This window comes from Ixodes scapularis, unplaced genomic scaffold, assembly GCF_016920785.2.
Source record: "Ixodes scapularis isolate PalLabHiFi unplaced genomic scaffold, ASM1692078v2 PGA_scaffold11__112_contigs__length_91849675, whole genome shotgun sequence".
In the NCBI taxonomy this organism is placed as follows: Eukaryota; Metazoa; Arthropoda; class Arachnida; order Ixodida; family Ixodidae; genus Ixodes; species Ixodes scapularis.
In genome coordinates this window covers 51,287,520-51,294,631 of record NW_024609837.1, presented here as the reverse complement: position 1 = coordinate 51,294,631, position 7,112 = coordinate 51,287,520, and the positions used below count along the sequence as shown (strand labels likewise).

Sequence of the window (7,112 nt, the reverse complement as noted above, 5' to 3'; positions counted from 1 at the left end):
ACCGGCGTGCGGTCGTGTACCAGTAGTGCGTGGTGCACGTTAAAGACCCCATGCTAGTGGTTGTACTGCACTGGCTAAAATTGCTCATCTGAAGCGAGTGACTATAGTCGGAAACTTTGAAATGGCTGTATAAATATCCACACAACCCCAATTATTATTTTGTGCGGCCGAACGTGTATGGTTATTCCTACTACATTATGGACGTCAAAGACCTCAGGCTAACAGTCATAGTTCACTGGCAAAATTTCTCATGTATCAATGTCACCAAACTCTGACAGACTAAACTCTTGATGTCTATGTATGTATGTATGTATGTATGTATGTACGAGAAACGTTTATTGGGCAAGGATACAACTGGCAGTTACGCTAGGGTAGGGCCAGAGGCGGCAGGGGATGTTGGGATATCGGGGTAGAATCTAATTATATGTCGTCTCCCAGGCCGGTCTTCTCTAGGTAGGTGAGGACACTGCCCAGGATGATTTTTCTTCTCGCAGTCTCCCCGACCGGGTTGAGCCAATCTTGAAGCGTGGGTGGTCTGTCTTGTGGTTTGAGTTGTTCGAGTGTTGCGTGTCTTGCCTCATCGTGGTGTTTGTACTCCCACATAACGTGTTGGATGTCGGCAGGAGTGTGCTTCTTACAGTATTTGCACTGGTACGGCTCCGGAACAAAATCTGGATTTTTGCGAGCTTTTTTTTTTGTCTTCCCATTTCTTGAGGACTGACGGAGTGATCGCTGATCCTGCTTGAAGCCTTCTTAGACGACCTGTTTCATACCTTTTGAATCCTGATGGCATTCCGTACTCTGCTTCTTTCTTCTTGTGTGCAAGCCTTTTCTTGATCGCATTCTTGGCGACGTCAATGGCTCTTATTGGGTCATAGATGCCAGGCCTGGGATTTTCCTGTTCTCCGGTGTTTTTACCTGGCGAAGGGTGGGAAGTCGTCAGGCCACTGCAGCAGAGGTTTGAACGATGAAGCTTCCTGGCTGCAGCGTTGACGATCTCATTTCCCTTAATCCCTTCATGTCCGGGAATCCACCTTATTGAGGTTTTAACGTTCTTCATCTTGAGTTCAATGGCAGTTACTAGGACGTCTTTAATCACATGCAGTGCTTGTTTCGAGGTGCGTTTTGCATGCTCTGATGACGTCCTGCGGAGTCTGTGAAGACTATTATCTTTGAGTTGCTCGGAATCGATTCTCCTATGTTTTGTAACGCAGATGTAATGGCCCTGGCTTCTTCTTCTTTTGCTGTGCCGAAGGTAACGGCTTCCGTTTTCGTAATTTCCTCTCTAGGGACATGCCATGCTATTGCTGTTCCTTCATCTGAGTGAACCGCATCGGTATAGCATACTGTGATGTTGGGATCGTCTAGAAGTATACTTCCACTTCAGCTTCGTGTTGTTCAGCTTTTCTTTTTCTTCTTTCCTTGTTACCTTTGCCCATTTTTTGAGGTATGGGCTTGGGCTCGGTCACAACAATTCTTTCCCATGGTGGGAGGTGATCAGGGATCCTTCCTTCATCTTCGTAGTCTCTGTCTAGTAGCTCGCCAATGCAGCGTCCTTGTTTTGTATGCTTAAGCTTGAAGATTTGTATCTCTTCCTGCTGTTCCGCCATTTCCGCAAAACTTGGGAAGGGAACACACTCGTGGAGCTTCTCTAGCTTGGTGTTCCTCGGGAGGCCCGAAATGCACCTTCGTGCTTCGTTTAGGAGGGTTTCCAATTTTGCCATGTGTTTCTTCTGTAGCCTGTAGAACCGCAGCCCATGGCCATACAGCACCTTAGATATGAGTGCCGCTTGTACGATGGTTCGGGCAATACGCTCTCCGATTCCTCCGAGCTTGCTAGCTATTCTTCTAATTATCGATAGCCCTTGTTTCCACGTGCTCGTAATCTTCCTGATCCACGTTGTGGGGTTAAGGCTGGAGTTTAGGTGAATTCCAAGAATTGTGTGTTCTTCGGTTTTGTTAATCTTGTCTCCGTCGAAGGTGAGGTTTGGTGTAACGTCTTCGCAGCCGTGGCCGAACACCATGAATTTGGTTTTCTCTGCAGAGGGTTTCATGCCGGCTTCTTTGAGGAATTCCTCGATTGTGGCTAGTCCTCGCTGCAATGTTTCCATTTGTTCTGCATTCGTTCCTGTGAGGGTCCAGATGGTGACGTCATCAGCATATATTGTAAAAAAAAAGTCCTTCGATTTCTTCAAGCTCCCATGCAAGGGGAGCCATAGCTAAGTTAAAGAGAGCTGGCGATAGTACCGAACCTTGCGGTACCCCAGTTCTGTTTTCCTTGGTGTTACTCTCATGGGTTCCTGCCTTGATCTTGTATTTCCTACCCTGAAGGAAGGTTTTTGCTAAGTTTATCGGTCTTCCAACAATGCCTTGGTCTTTCAGGGTTCTGATTATCGTGGTGTGGGGTAGCTAGTCGAACGCTTTTTTTATATCTACTGTTACTAGCATCTTCGTCTGGGGGTGTTTTGGTTTGTGTTTTAAGATGCCTTCCCTGCTAAGTAGCAGGCTGTCATGCGTTCCAAGATTTTTCCTAAACCCAGTTTGTGCAGGGTGGTAGATGTTGAGCTTATCTGCTAGCCAGTCGATTCTCATCAGCGTCATCCTTTCGACCAACTTGCATGGGACAGACGTGAGCGATTTTGGTCTCGTGTTTTGAGGTTTGTCAGGAGCCTTGCCAGCCTTTGGGATCGGCGTGACCCATGACAGCTTCCATTCTTCGGGCATTTCTCCGTTCTTCCAAATCTTATTGATTTCCTCTAGAAGGATTTATTTCGTTTGATCAGGGAGATTCTTGAGCATACTGTTGCTAATGGCATCTGGTCCAGCGGCACTTCGCGTCTTGCTCTTTTCAATCGCCGCCTCCATTTCCCACATTGTGAAGTTCGCGTTGTAATGTTCCTCATCGTTGACCATCCCCGGTTCATAGATGGTTTCGCTAGGAACTTGTGCCGGTTGTGGAAGGAAAACGTCACCATGTCTCTTCCAGCACTTCTTCTATTGTTTTGTCGCTGTTGAGTGCGATGTTTGGTACTGTGTTTGTTTCTTTTCTTTTGCCCAGCATAGAGTTGCATATCGACCACATTTTGGCGAGCGACGTGTGTTCGTTAAAGGATTCGCAAAGGTCCAGCCAGTTTGTCTGGTTCAGCTTGCTTGCATATATCTGTGCCTCTTTTGCCAGCTGGTTGGCTTCCTGGAGATCTTTCCGCTTTCTTTCTGCTCTATACATGTTCAGGTGTTTCACTCTTTTTTGCCACAATGACAACAGTCTCGTGTCTGGAGTGGGACCATTTACATCGATGAGTTTCGTTACTGTAGCTTTTTGAGTTGCTTCCCGGAGCGCGTGCGTGAAATCGTTGATATGTTGAATTTGGTACTCAGTACATACCGCCAGCCTGAACGTGTTCCAGATGACTGTTTTCGATTCTCTCTTGCGTTTTTCCACTCCATTTTCTTTTACGCCTACTGTAATGGGGTAATATGGTCACTGCCTCATGTGTCCTCTTCCCTTCTCCATTCTGCCACGGTGAAGTTTGTGGTGATGGTGAGATCAGGCGTAGAATCTTGTTGCCGCTCGCTCTGTCCAACTCAAGTGCGCTCTTGTGGATCGTTTAGTAGCGTAAGCCCTGCGCTGCTGTATTCCTCGTAAATGTCTTGTCCCTTTTTTGTTTCATCATCATGCCCCCAGTCGCTGTGTCTCGCATTGAAATCACCCCCGATGACTATATGGTGGTCATAAAAGTCCCTCATCATCTGGCTCATCCAACTATTGTCGTCGTCTGCGTTCGTCGGTCTGTATTATGCCGATATTAAGATAATTTTCTTCTGCCCAAGAGTGGTTCGCACTGCCACCACTTCTTGCGTTTCTGTACACCACATTGATGTATCTAGTTGCTGATGCGGGTAGCTTTTCTTGAGGAAGACCGCAGCTTGCGCCTTTATTTTCGGGACTCCTCCGCGTACGTGCACAATTGATGGGGAGTGAAATCCCCGGTAGGGGCCTCTTAATCCTATGTTCTTGTCACCAACTTCTTGTAGTAACACAGCGTCCCTTGGTTCGTCGTTCAGCTTCATATTGAGTTCTGCTTTTTTAGTATTGAGGCCTCGACAGTTCCACTGAAGTATGTTAAATGTCGTAGCCTTATCAGCACGCGCATTTGTGGGCTTACGCTGCATGCTGAGTTGGTAGTTGCATGTTCTGCGCGTTGAGTTGTGCTTCTTGTGCTTGAACGTGCCCGAGGGCTGATTCAAATTGCTGGCGTAATTGTTGTATGGCCGTTTGCATTTGTTGTTGGTGCTGTTGGAGAGCCTGTTTCAGGGCTTGTATTTCTTCCCTTACGCCGCTCTTCATCTGTTGCGGTACTGGTTCTTGCTGCTGCGCCGAGAGAACAGGAATCGCCTGCCTCTGTTCTTGTCGTTGTTGCGATTCATGTCTAGGCTGCTGTTCGGCCTGTCGTTTCTCTTCTAGTTCCGCCTGTCTCTGCTGACGAAGCCTTTCTTCTTCCTGTTTTCTCTTTTCAATTCGCACCCGCATCGTCTCGATGCGCCTCTCCTTCTCGATAAGAAGTCGTCTGATTTCATCCAATTCCTTGCACATTTCGTTAAGCTGTTCTTCTTCTGTCAAGTTCGAAGAGTTTACTTCGTGGCTTTTGTGGGGCCGCGTCAGTTTGCCTTTCGTTTGAAGGGATTGTTGGTGCGTCTGCTTACCGGGCGTGCCCTGCGACAACTGCTCGAGCGGAAGGAATTCCTCTAAGCTTTGAAGCGGTAAAAATCGGTTCCAGTTGGTTCTACCTTGTCCTGTCTCACTGGTGAGTAGTGGTGTTGCGATCTTCTTGGTTTGCGTCAGCGGCGCTTTTGCTCTCTTCTGAAGACGCGCATCTGCATTTTTTCTTGGCCAGGCTAGGGTGCCTACATGGCCAGGCCAGGCTGCCGTCTAGCGCTGTGTAGTGAGCCTTCATGTGCGCTTTGCTAGGGTGATGCCACCCTTTGTAATACCACTCGCCGACAAACCAGCAGCCATTTTGTTCCTCGGCGATATTCCGTGGGGCTTATAACCCCCCCGGAAACAAGCACCTTATCTCAGAAGTTCGGAGCAGCGTTGTGGAACCCACGGAGGGAGGATTAGCATTTTCCCCCTCGGATGGGATTACCGATGGACACAAAGGCCACTTTCCGGCGCACGGAGAAACAATGAGAGGAACAAAATGGCGGTGGAAGAGGTTGTGGGAAAGGGAAACAGGCAGTTGGCATCACTCTATGCGAAGCGCACATGAAGGCACTCTAGCGCTGTGTGGCCTGATACCTGGCAGTTTACGCAGTATGTGTCTCCGCACTGGTCCTCCTACGGGTGTGTCTTACCACACTTCTTGCACCTTTGTTGCCCTGTACAGACTGCTGCCTTGTGCCCGAACCCGTGGCATTTGAGGCAAATGACTGCCGTCGGTCTGTACGTGTACACGTTGATCAGCCTGGTGTGGTAGTTGATCTTTCTAGGGATTCCCTCACCATCGAAGGTAAGCAAGAATGTGCCCTTCTTGCCAATAGGTCTGGCATGAATTATGTTGTGGTAGTCGGAGTCGGAGTTCTCGACAATGTCTTGTGCCGTCGTTTCAGGCTGCATGCCGTGAATTACTCCTCGAGGTATGGTGCCCGTAACCGAGCGGTAGGCGCATACCTCCACAATCCGACCGTCGTCGGTCACAAGTGCCTTGAGTTGCATTATGTCCCTCGCATGCCTCTCGTCGTAGACTGTTACGGCAATCGTGTTGTTCCTTGGATTGACGACGTTCGAGAGCCTGTCTCGGTTACACGGTACGATGAGTACCGCTCTGATCTGATCAAGTAGCAGCTGGGGTGAAATGTCCGTAATCCTGATCTGTTCTCTGGGCTTCAGGACAACCACCGTCTTTGGTAGGTCAAAACGCTCTATTCTCATACCTTTGGCCGGCTTGGGCTTCTTGTAGTTGAGAGTTGACCACCGTGCATTCCCGTCAGCTTCGTGATCCTGTCGTTCATTATCGTCGCTAGGCTTCCCCGCCTTGTCTGTGTCCAATTCGTCCGCACTGTCGCTGCAGGCATCACTGTTAATGCGCTTCTTGGGGTGTATTATCCGTCTATCTTCTTGCGGGTCTACTTCCATCCCATTCTTTTCGACAGAGGGCCGGTCAGCCCTCTGCCTATCCTCCATTAATGCCAAGCGTTCGATTGGTAACACTTAGGCCCAGCATCGGCGGCTTGAGAAGCGAGTTCAAAATCGTCAGGCTTGAGCATTTTACTCACCGCCTCTTCCTTGTGGTTCCCGCTGATTTCGGATGACTTCTGTTCCTTATTTCAACATTTGGTTGCACTAAATCTGCAAAATATTACGTCAGACTTAGCAGACTAGAGAAGCTCGAAAAAGAAACGCCTTTCGCTCACGCTATCTTCTTTTTCCTCCTTGATGTCTAAACAATTAAATAACAACTAATTTGTTTTTGTTTCCTGGTTGGTTCGCGAGGTGATGCTACAGTGTACTAGAATAGTACACTGTAGTGATGCAGTGCAATGGCTGGTACGTGGTGGTATTTATTTGATGCATTGCTAACTTGTACCCGACTATAGCCCACTATAACTGTGGCGCAAGGTTGACAACGTTTTGAGGCAGAACAAAATTAAGGGGTTTGGAAACCGCCGTGTATAGAGATGGCCCGATCTCAACTCAGCTATAAACGAGCAATTCACTCCGGGTCCTAATTTTTTTTTAGTCATAAGGCAATAATAATAATAAAACATGTATTTATATATAAAAAAAAATCACTTCCGTGAAATTTCAGTTTTCCTTTTGATGAAAACGCTCTAGAGGCGCGTGGAATCCACTGGGAAGATATGGTGTTTTGGTTAGAGGCGTCCGTCGATGTTTCTTGTCATGCCAGACGCTGGAGCCGATCCATCGTCCTGACGTTGTCTAAGGCAAGGACCCCATGTTGGGGTTGGCCCTAGTCTTCCTCCTTGTGGGCTTAGCATCATGTTCGTCGGACCAACCGTTCGGCAAGGACGAGTGGCGGGAGGACCTCTTTCTGCCAGGTCTGAAGGCTCAATACCGAAGAGAACACAGCAGCCAGGGACCATCCACAGAA

General features: G+C 48.3%; 1 pseudogene; it reads right to left on the bottom strand.

Moving 5' to 3' along the window:
- Window positions 1-420: 420 nt before the first annotated feature.
- On the bottom strand, window positions 421-6,184 carry LOC121046833 (annotated as a pseudogene).
- Between the last annotated feature and the right edge of the window lie 928 nt (window positions 6,185-7,112).